Below are 12,526 nucleotides of genomic sequence, written 5' to 3'. Positions count from 1 at the left end.
ATGTTTTGTTATGTTATACCAACACAGTTTGTTTTCTTACCTATCTCCTTGGGAGATCTATGATCAATCAGACCTTGATGCTTCACTGAACAATTGCAATCTCTCTTCTTAATCCTCGGGGAACGTAATGGACAAAATCCCTCCCTGGGATAGTGCTGATATTGATGGGAGGGGGTCTATAATTGCCCATTTACACTGGAAGAATTCAAGTTTGCCCTTTATAAGTCTAGCAGTACATCAGTCGGACATAATAATATTCACTATTATGTGCTGTGCTCTCTCTTTTCCTATTCTTCTGGTTATTTTTGACTGAATTTGGCAAGGGGATATTTTCCTGATGCTTGGTTTCATGCTATTTTTCTTCCTTTATGTAAAGTTGGGAAGGGTCCCAATATTGCTTCAAATTATCGTCCAGTAGCTTTGACTAACTGCCTTGATATGATCTTAGAGTGCATGGTTAATACTTGTCTCATTTGGTCCCTCGAATCAAACAACTTCCTCTCGCCCATCCAGTGTGGGTTCAGATGACAGTGCTCCACTATGAACCATCTGATTTGTCTTGAAACGTCAATCAGTTAAGCTATTTTCAAATGACAACATCTTATTTCAGTATTATTTGATCTTCAGAAGGCTTAGAAACTGTGTGCAGATACAGCATTTGTCGAAACCTCAACTAATGTAGGTTTCATGGTCATTTACCCAGTTTATGCAGAACCTTTCAAAGGACTGCGGATTCCAAGTACGTAAAGACTCGACGCTTTCCCGTTCTTTTACACAGGAACTTGGAGTCTCTCAGGGCTGTGTCTCAAGTATGACACTTTTCAGTGTGAATATTAATGCTATCGCCACATACTGTTGTTGCAAATGGGCATTATGTTGATGACTTCCACATCTCATGTCAGTTGTCGAGCATGAGATTTATTGAGCAGCAGCTTTGGACTGCCCTAAATCGTTTGTTGAAGTGTACCACAGCAAAAGATTTTACCTTTTCTTTCCCTGAAACCAATTTCATACACTTTTGCCGCCAACGGGGAATTAAACTCAATCCTGAGCGCCATCTTGGTGATGTTGTTTTTCCTGTGGTCACTGAGGCAAAGTCCATGGAGCTTAAGTTTAACCATATTCAAAATCTCACACCATACTGCTCTTATACACTTATTATAAGAATTGGTGAATAACAATACTATTCGTGATTGCATTTTATATTTTTAGTTCAATTACATCAGTACACCTGTTCAACGGGGAATAGAGCTCTTTCATTTTTATAGACAATTACAAATATGCAAGCTAATAGTGCTAATCGTAAAATTGAAAACACAACAACTGCTAATAAGCTAAACGTTTTATTATGATTTTGGTATGTCAATTAATAACACCTTCTTACAACAACTTATTAGCTAGTAAAATGATGAAAATCACCTTCCTCTGTCTGTGTAATTTAGAGAGAAAGAAGTCTACAGTTTTCCTGCAATGACCATTAGCTGGTGAGAAGGTCGCTGAGTGGTTACAGTGGATGTTAGCAATTCACGCTATTCTTAAGTTTATGAAAGACTATTATAAATTACACAGTTTTCTAGTAAGATGGTATTCCGCTCCATATTACACGCAGTGTCAAGATATTGCTGAAATGAGGAGGGGGTTCTTCCTGACCACGTGAACGTGACATCGTCGGAAGCTTATTACAATAAATATCTGCCATAAACTGAAAACTGGAAAGACTGATCTCTATGTTGTCGATACAAAAAATATTTGTTTTCAGTAATATTTATGTCCATTAACATTATTTTTAGTTATATTTTCAGTAAATAACATAACTTGTATGCCATTTTATTATTTCATTTTAAAAATTAATTATAAACCTTTTGAAATTATTTATTAATGCCATTTCTCATTGTTTTTATCATTCTTTTATTGTTAAATACTCGTTAAAATGGCTATAAAATGCTTATAGATAAAACTGGTACTTTAAAAACTTCTACTCTCTTACAGTATGATTGTTTGTTTTTAAATTATCACGCAAAGCTACACCAGGGCTACCTACACTAGCCGTCCCCAATTTAATAGTGTAAGACTAGAGAGACAGCAGCTAGTCATCACCACTCACCGCCAACTTTTGGACTACTCTTTTACCAACGAATAGTGAGATTGACCGTCACATTATAACGCCCCCACGGCTGAAAGGGCAAGCCAGTTTGGTGCGACGAGAATTTGAACCCGCGACACTCAGATTACGAGCCGAACGCCTTAACCCACCTGGCATTGCAGAGCCTTTACAATGCGATAAAAGAAATTATGTTAAACAGAAATTGTTTATAAGCTCGTGGCCTGTGCTTCTGGAAATAGCATTTAACATTCACACGTTATTTCACTGCTTCTTACACATTAACACATTACATATTACATTTCAAGTATTCAACATAACGTTTATAAAGACAATATTTTTAAACATATGTAGCTGTTGTACTTGCTGAGTGTCTAGTCAATAAAACCCTGAATTCTATCCATTTGTACGAAGTGTTAAGCCATATCTTAGCATAATTTGCGTACTAAACAAAGATAAGAATCCGTATATTTGCTTTTATAAATGTTACATCTTGTCCTTATGCATTCTTATATGAGCATTAAGTAATGTTTGTGGCGCGATATACTAAAATACACAACACTAATGAATATGAAATATTTATTGAATTAATATATTCGTACCGGCTAATATTCATGGACAATACAAGTAAACTGCACATTTATTTGGAGCATAAACTTATAGTTTTGCTGAATGAAAGAAAATCAATAAACTTATGAATTACATGCCAAACGCTCATATACTTTTATTTAAGAAAGGCAGTATTATGTGTTGGATAAATTTAAATATGCGTGTATTTAATAAATGTTTACTTATTTTATATGTGAATACTCGGTTTAATAGAAAAATTCTTCTATTTTTTCTATTCTTTTTATTTATTTCTTGCTCAAGGAAATATATATGTAATCCCATGACGCTCTTGTTACAGTTATTGTTTTGTTGAAGAAAATTGTATGGTATCCACAGTTCAGGAGTTAAATATCAATTTCTTTAACACCTTGTAACATATGGTCTCACGATATAGCTGCTGATCAAAATAAATAGGGTTCACCAACTTCCCATGATATAAATTTAAGAAGCATCCAAAAGTTTTCAAGGATCAAGTAACGAGCAAACCTTTTTAACTTTCATGCCTTGTAAAGTATTTAAGTTTCATTGTCTGTTGGCTTCTGAGTATGAGGCTACCTCATTTCTGTCACAAATGTACCAAAACGTTAATATGTTAATATGAATAATGATCACATGTTAGCTGCATGAAAGTTACGATCAATAGCCATGAATACAATTATTGTTAAGATTGAAGTCATTCTTTATATCATAGCAAAAGTTCTGCTACCAAATACTACAGCTTTATAGGAAATAGCTTTTGAGTTCTGAACATTAGCAATCACTAAACAACTTTATAATAACTTCCGTTTTTGTATAGAGCAAAGATTTATTTTATTTAGTCTTTTTTAAGATTTGTTTATTTGCTTGTAATTAAACTTATTTTACTTATTTTGAATTTGAATATTATAATTCAATTATCTTATTTCTATTGTATTTCAATTGATTTCATTTTATTTCCCTGTAAGTTGTAGGTCAAATAAAATCTTAAGTTGCCACGATGCAAAGAGTTTGATTTGTGTAATGCTTATCTTTTTGTTCGAGTAAGTTTTTGTAACATTCTTTATTTGATGTTTTAATGACCCGTTTCGTTACTTTTCATACCTTGATAATTTGTGTTGTTTTTGTTTCATATTTTGTTTCACACCGAATTCATACTTTACTGTTTTTTCAAGTGATTATTGTATTTTACGTTTTATCCTACCATACTTTATGATAATTTAATTTTTACACGGTTGATCAATTTATTGTAATTTTTTATTCGTTTAAAGAGTGAGTTTCGAAGATGTGTAATTTTATAGTTTTTTACTGTGTTAAACTCCTATATGTTACCAAATTTATAAGATCGTATAGTTAAATATGTAGTATATCACTGACTTGTGTTTTCGTTATGTTAGAACATCAACTTACCTTTGAATTTATGATAAAATTTCAACAGTTTTCATTGTTATATTTTCATTCCAACAGAATGTAAACAAAGGCCACAACAGAAGTTAATATCTCATACACTTTTTCAAAGCTAGCTTTACTGCTGGTCAGATCGGCGATACGGCTGAGAAAAAATAAAAACGCCGAATCTTACCTAAATGCTCTCTGGAATCCTTATGCAGACTCACCTTTTAAAGTATGTGTAATTATTTCTGTATCGTTCATGTAACAAAGGTGCATGTGGTGGCTTACCCACAGAAAGCCATGTTAAAAAATGGATGGCTGTAGTTTTTGTATTCGTATCTTCTATCCATTGAAAATATCCATTAAAATGGAAATAGGTCATATGCGGGATGTTATTTGATGTCCGTCTTGGTTAAAGTAACTTTCTGAGGTGTACAGAAGTAGAATTTGCATTCATAGTTTCAATGTTTTATCTTAGTTATTCCAGTGATATGATGAGAACATAGACTGAATATTCTTTTCTGTTATTCTTCTTGAATAAGTCATTTTTTGACGACTTATTTCTTTTCCACAGCTGCTACTATTTGTCTGGACTATATTCTTCAAACTAGATGCAAAAAGATTTAAGTTTTCTTATCTGCCCTTCATCTGCATTGTTTTAGCTCTATAATAGTAGAGACTTTGTGAATTTGTTCTGACCTAGTATTAATGAGGACACAATTAGAATATGTAAGTTATGGGACGCTTTATTCTGTCTCTGCAGCTGCGTTTGTCTGAAGTAATCAGTCTAACGAAATGATAGCGATACCATTTAATTAACCTTCTGTGTTATTTCAGTTGAAAGAGGGTAAAGAAGTATTTAAAGAAGAACGACTCTACATATAAGCCAGGCATGGCCAAGTAGTTTAGGCGCTCGACTCATAATCTGAGGGTTGCGGGTTCGAATCCATGTCGCACGAAACATGGTTGCCCTTTCATCCGTGAGGTCGTTATAATGTGACGGTTAATCCCACTATTCGTTGGTAAAAAAGTAGCCCAAGAGGTGGCGGTGGATAGTGATGACTAGCTGCCTTCCCTGTGGTTTTACACTGCTAAACGAACAAACTCTACATTATATTAAAATAGTTTTATCTCAGCAAATGTCTTAAAATGTAATAATCCCATTTTCTATCCAAGCCAAACATTTCCAGAACTATTATTCTTCTATTATGAATATTAGATTGTAGATTGGTAGTGGAAATGACTAAAGTTGTTTCTTAGAATGTATTCTAGAAAAATACTTTCATTTAGACTCTTCGGGCTCAATTCACGTAATTAGTTCTAGATACTCTAATTAATTTTAAAACTTCTGTAGAAGAGTCTTTTATCTAGCACTTACTGATCAACTTTATTTAGTGACTTGTTTAAATCAACAGAAGAATAACTTCTAACAATTGAACCACATTAAGCCGCATGGTTTTAGAGAAATAATGTTTCGTTAGTAATGTTTAAGAAACAGTATACTTTCATTTTCGATTAGTTAAACTAGTAAAACGTTTCTCTGTATGATTTATAACTTTTGATAATTCAAATTATCTTTATAAAAACAGAGTGATAAGAGTTATCTATGTCCGAAACTTTAAGATTCAGTTAAATATATAAGATATACATTTAAACTCTTCATAAATTTAACAATTACAAAATAGATGCGAGTGTGTATGTATAGTATAAATAACTCAATTTGTATATATAATTTCAGTTAAAAAATTAAAATTGTGAATATGCTCTAGACAAACCAATTAAAGTATAACTCAAATTCAAAATAATAATTTTCTAACAAGATATTAAATCACTTTAATAAACGAATGTCAATTATTCAACCCCGATTAACTTTATGCAAGTCAGTTTTTTGTAATTCTGGATGACGAGAAACCTACTGGAAATGAAAATGTATCAGAATAGCTGGTATGAGTATTAACACTTTTACTGATAAGCAGGGAACAACGTTTAGATCTTCCTAGGTCATCTTCAGGTTAACCTTTGTTTCAGTCTAGCATCTGATGAAAAATCATATGAGTTGAAATTAAAATGATTGGACAATACAGTGAAATATTTTTAAATGGACATATGTAGAGGTGGCTTAATGTTTTTATTGTTCAGGATGTTTAACTTCGATATGGAATATGGCTATAACAAATAAATGTTGCATGTTTAATATCAAAGTGTTGATAAGATTCTAAAAGTCAGTTTTCAGGGAATGTTGTGGTGCGGTGTGTTTGGAGTTATTTGCTTATTGGTTTGTTTTACACAATTTGTTATGTTCAGAACAGAAAACTAGTCTCGGATTTTAGCATTGCAAATCTGTAAGCTTACTGCTGTCTCCTCGAGGAAATATTTCATAGAATGCGACTCATTTCCAAAGAGAATCTTATACATGTTTGGTGAGAATGAAATCTAATAAGTTCGCGGACCACTCTTTTTGAGTAATCTACATTTCTTCAAACATGTGTTGACCTGTTTAGCATGCAAAAGTTGGACGCTATCACCTATAAGACTAAAGAGAGAATTAGTTGCTCTAACATATAACAGCACAAGGTACTTAAAATATGTTCCTTATAATGTTTGATACGCCCACTGATATTCATTCCTCTCCAAATTGGTACCATATTTCTGTGTGAAAATACAATTGGATCTGGTTTCAGGTTATCTTCAAAATGAGCATACACTCATCATGTGACAGAAGTGAGGCACGGCATGGCCAAATGGTTAAGGCATTTGACTCGTAATTTGAGAGTCGCGGGTTCGAATCCTCGTCACACTAAACATGCTTGCTCTTTCAGCCGTAGGAGCATTATAATGTGACGGTAAATCCCACTATTCTTTAATAAAAGAGTATTCTAAGTGTTGACGGTGGATTGTGGTGATTAGCTGCCTTCCCTCTAGTCTTACACTGCTAAATTAGGGATGGCTAACGCAAATAGCCCTTATGTAGCTTTGCATGAAATTCAAAACCAAAGCAAACAAACAAACTGACAGAAGGGTGAAGCATGGTTCGTTGATCCACCGGAAACATTTATAGCACCATGGAGTTAAGCCATTTTATTTCTTGTTTTTGCTTAAAGTAAAATGCATCATACAGGACACCTGGCACATACGATGGTATTATAAGTTTGTTTTTAAACTGAAAAACGTCATGTTGTGGCTGCAAACATGGAGCTTAGTCTTGGAAAAGATATCCTACAGTAGCAAATAACATTCGTCGATTTGTGTTGTAAACGGTATTCTGCCTTATCAAAATGTTTCAGTTATTGTATCATTAGTGCGGAAGTAGTTCAGCATTTTATTGACGACACTAAGACACTTGTAGCCAATCTATAACAGATTTATCCAAATTTCATAAACAACATTTAGCATTTTAAGCTTTTCTGATATGCATTAAAAGGACACATAAAATACAAAATTGTGAGATTAGCATGTAAAACAGAAGTTGAACTACTTTGCATTAAACGACATGATTTATCATAGCATATATGATTTGCATAACAAATGAACTAACTGAGGTGACTGATCATCAGATATATGATTTTTTTAGCAAATATATGAAGTGGGTGGCTGGCATTCTCTTATATCAGTCAGCAGATTCGCATTATCTTACTTTATTATTACAATTCTGATTATACTTTATTTATTTATTTTTTACAAATATACGTACAGTTAGAAGAATCGAGAATATTAATGAAATTTTGTAAAATAAATGAATATATTAACTTTGCTTCAGAGAAAATAAATGGTTATAATTTCGATATCAAGTGATTGTTTTAGTTTAAAGAAATGAACGTAAGTAGTTAAAATGCTTATCTAGAAAGAGCAGTAAACAGAAATGACGTTGACTCAATTTCAACAAGGTCATACAAATGTAAGGACATACCGAAGATATTGATCAGATTTATCTCTCTTTTATTCAGATACGTCATCAACACCAGGGGGATCATTTCTATGTGGTTTAATAAGATTAAATCATCAATACATGACCCAATTTCGACAAGTTAGCATGAATTAATCATATATAATTATAGTATATAATGACAGGTTCTCATAGTGTAATGCTTTAACAATATATGAAAACACTACATACTTTGTGAAGTATACTTTTGAGCAGTTAAATGTACTATGAAAACCCCTTCAATATCTCCTTACGTAACACAACGCGACGCTGAAACGTGCACCCCATAAATTAAAAATGATTTGTACTCTACTTAGTTCAAATGATATTAGTAGCTTTATTCTGCAATGATTTTTTCAGGCAACAGAACAATCAAAGGACTTATTTTTTGTTTTTCTGTCATAGATAGAAATGTATTGTAGAATAAGTTTGAAATCTAAGCCGTCACTCAACATAATACGAAAAACATATTCAGTTTGTAGGAAGCGCAGTTTTAAAGTAACACCATTTGGTAAGAACCTCTTATGAATAAACAGATGTAAAAATTAAAATGACTAATCACGTTTTACAATCTTAGGTATTTATCTATCAGTCTTTGATTCCATCATTATCTCCATCATCAACGTCGAGATCATCAGAACCACTCCCAGGTCCTTTACGCACGTGGACACAGTCAGATGGCTTCTCCATTATAACTAAATAGTGTTTTCATGTACGCCTTACAGGCATAGAGATTGTGAGATGAAGAAATGCGTTGGTCATTCAGATGTATATCAGCTTGAAAAAATAGAGAACGAAGAAATATATTTACAGGAGTTTTGAGTTTCAATTCGAAGATTAGATATTCAAACAGTTGAAAAGTTACGTCTCGAGAAGCTTCTTAAAAGTACTAAAACATTCAGCTGAGAGTTATCTCTAACGTTCTTGAACAAATGTATGTATTAAGTGTTTAAACTGACGTTGTGTATTTCTCCACCCTAATAAGATAGATTCTGTTCAATATACAACACAAGTAAATTCAAATGATTGCTTTCACGTATAAACATTTGGGAGACTCCGTTATTATCTCCACTTTCACACATAAGATCATCAGTTATAAAAATATTGGTTCTTTACGGTTGTAAATCATCACCAAACTTTTCAAGTAAACCTTTCACATAACGGATGTTAAAAATGGTTTATATGAAGCTTGGATATAACTGTTGAAATTTTTTTTAGAATCATATACAAAATTTCCTGGAGTAAGGTAAATAATATCATGATAATTTAATGACACATTGCTAACAAATTGACTTTTACTATTTCCAGCTGGACCCGACACTAGGCAAGTGAAAGTAAATGCCTCTGGACTAAGACATTAAATAGGTGTCTGTTAAGAAAAAGGAAATTAAATTAATGAAGGACTAATTATTCAAATACATCAAATTAATATATTTATTTATTCACACTATTAAAAACTCTAACTGTTGTTCATGGTGTTTCAGGTAGAGAATGAAACAGATAGATTTTCAGGGCTTTTTGTAGCAAGATTAATTACTTTAAGGTATGTTACTAGGTGGTATAATATGGTTATGTGATAATATTACACCACCAAGTAAACTACTTCTGATGTCGATGATGTATTGGTATGCCAATTCCTTGTCTTGCCGAACCTGGGTCAAGGTTATTTTTGTTTACTTCCACTTTCAGATGAGCATTTTAATATATAATATTTTGGATATAGCTTCAGTTGAAATATATGGATAAGGAATTCGTAAAAGTGGATAGAATGCTATACAAGGGGTTATGTATGCTCTGCTCACTATGTGTATAAAAATCCATTACTAAGTGTTCTCTAGCTTACTATTGAGCAATCAGGAGACATAAAAGTAATGAATGTGCAAATCTGGTTTCAATAAAATGACGATTTCCTTCACATTGTTTCAACACAACGTTAATCACACATTACTTCTATATATTTAAAAACAACAACCTTTTTACTCTATTAATTAATTTAAATTTGCTCCTGTAATCTGTTTAAATATGGCTGGTAGAAAGAAGATACTTCTCTTTTCTTGTTTTTGTCTTCATTAGTTAGGTATGGTGGAATGTATATTTTTGATAACTGATTATTCATCATTGAAATACAAGTGGAAATTTTACGTGACAGAAATGCTACATAGAGAACTTTATAAGCAGATGAATGTCTTGAAGATTCAAGGTTCTTTTTGGCTTCTGCGCATTAGACAATTTAACAAATTCAGTAACTACTTTTATTCTTAAAATTATTTTCCTGAAAACATCTAAAGTATCAATGTAAGCATATATCCTTCTTTCTCTCTCTGTCTGATGTCATAAGTTGCTTATGAAATTTGTGAGAAAAATTCAGGGGGATTTCACGAAATATACTGTTTAAATCGACAAGCAGTAGGATAAACAATGCAAGATTAGCAACCATTATAACTTAATATGATGTTGGGCCACTACGTGCGGCTAGTAATATTTGTATACACCGTAACATACAATCTACCAGCATCAGGAATTCTACAAAAAAGTTAATCAAATCATGTCTAGTTGATAGCAGTGAAAAAACGCTGTCTCAGACGTCGTTCAAGAATATCCTATATTTGTTGGATTAAATTAAGATCTGGTGACTGAGAAGACCATGACATATGGATGACATCACTGCCATGCTCTTCAAACTTTTGGACGACTGCTCGTGCTCTGTGGACGGGGACATTGTTATATAGACAGAAATGCCCTAACATGGGATGAAGACAATCCCTCAATACCATTAAATAATGGTATGAGTTCACCCAAACCATGCTAGAAAAATGCGCCTCACATCATTACAGAACCATTAGAACTCTTCACTGTTGGAACCAAGTACTCAGGGCTGTAGAAATCTTTATGTTGTCGCCACATATGTACTCGTCCATTTATCGAAAATATGATGAAGTAAGACCTTAACACATTTCTCCACTGTTCACCAGTACATAGCTTGTGATCTTTACACAACTGGACGCGTAACCGTACATTACCAGATGTGATGAGTGGTTTGTGCACTGCACCACTATTATGGTATCCCATTCTGTTCTTGACGAAACTGACTGCTCTCGCCCCAAGTTGAAATTTGTGGTCAGTTGATCTGCGGTTGCTCGTTTGTTTGCCCTGCAGTTCGAATTAATGTACGGAATTAGCCATCATGGAATATTTCGCTTCCATCCATTGTTTCCCTTTGCTACTGACGTCTTTTCCCTGGAGTGCAATGCTAACGACACATTAGACAATGCTCATTTACACGTACAGTGTAATATGCCAAATGATCATAGAGAATTCGATTGATATGACAGTGCAAAAGCCGTTGTAATCATAGAATATTTGTTACCATGTGAACAATGAAATAATATATTATAGCTTGAATTATTAAAGCTAGTAAAAAAGAATCATGGAAAAGATAACACCATACTGATAATTATTTCCGGAATATCTCAGACTTTTCAACGAGAAATGTTTTACAAATACCATCGTAGTGAATCTTCGCCAGAATATTCCTTATTTATGGTATACTATCTGAATTACAGAATTATTATTAAAGTTTCTTCGATAAATTTCCTTATTAACCATATAATGTTTACTGGGATGACTTGTGCAAAGTTTCAGCTGTGGGGTTAGTCTTAAACACTATATTTGATAGAGAATGTTTGTTAGAATACAGAAAATATATTGACGCAATCGCATATTTGTACCTGATGCATTTCCTTTAAATGTCAGTTTGACCACGTAAAAGTCGCTGCTGTATCTGGTTTAACTGTCATCTTCACTATTAGATTTTTGCTGCGTTTTTCATTTAAAATAGCTCAAAAGCATATATAAGATAAAATACAATCAAGATCAAGAATGCGATGTTATGTGTTATATCAGCTACTAATGTGTTCAAGTGGAATCGTCTAGAGAAATCAGACGTTTGAAAGAAAATTAAAGATAACTTGTCTTTTGATAAATTGAAAACAAAACAGTAAGTTTTTATTGTTTATTGTGTTTTATAATGTAAATAATTAATGTACTTAAAATGTGCTTCAGTAAACTGAACTACAGCTTCGTTCGCATTTTTTACTTATTAAAAATAATTATTGCGTAATCGAAGGAATAAAACGTAACAAAATTATTTATGATTTCAAGAAATTAAGAAACAACAATAACATTATTTCAACAACTTCTCAAAATCCTTTATGTGCTAAAAATATTTATAACTCCCAATCGAAATGTTACAGGAAAAAATCCGTTTTCTTCGATTTAAAGGAAAACGACAACAAGATAAAGATCGATCAGTTTTGAGATATTGCTTTTGCTGTATATTTCTGAGAAAAGCTACAACAGATCTTTGTCTTTGTTAAATTTCTTGTATGCAAAGTTTGGCATTATTTCAGGATCGAGACTGGAATTTTTGTTTGTTTTTTTTTAACTATTTCATTATGTTCAATTCTGTTCAATAGAAAATTATGTCTATAAAATAAGATGAAATTCTGGTAACAATCAAAGTGTAA

The 12,526-nt window shown here is 32.7% G+C and overlaps 1 protein-coding gene across 4 annotated transcripts in view; it reads left to right on the top strand.

The window, feature by feature from the left end:
* The window catches only part of LOC143229189 (zwei Ig domain protein zig-8-like), a 101,775-nt gene that overhangs the window by 42,377 nt on the left and 46,872 nt on the right, over window positions 1-12,526 (top strand). The window lies entirely within an intron of this gene.

Source organism: Tachypleus tridentatus, chromosome 10 (assembly GCF_004210375.1).
Source record: "Tachypleus tridentatus isolate NWPU-2018 chromosome 10, ASM421037v1, whole genome shotgun sequence".
Lineage (NCBI taxonomy): Eukaryota > Metazoa > Arthropoda > Merostomata > Xiphosura > Limulidae > Tachypleus > Tachypleus tridentatus.
This window is presented reverse-complemented; position numbering and strand designations above follow the sequence as displayed.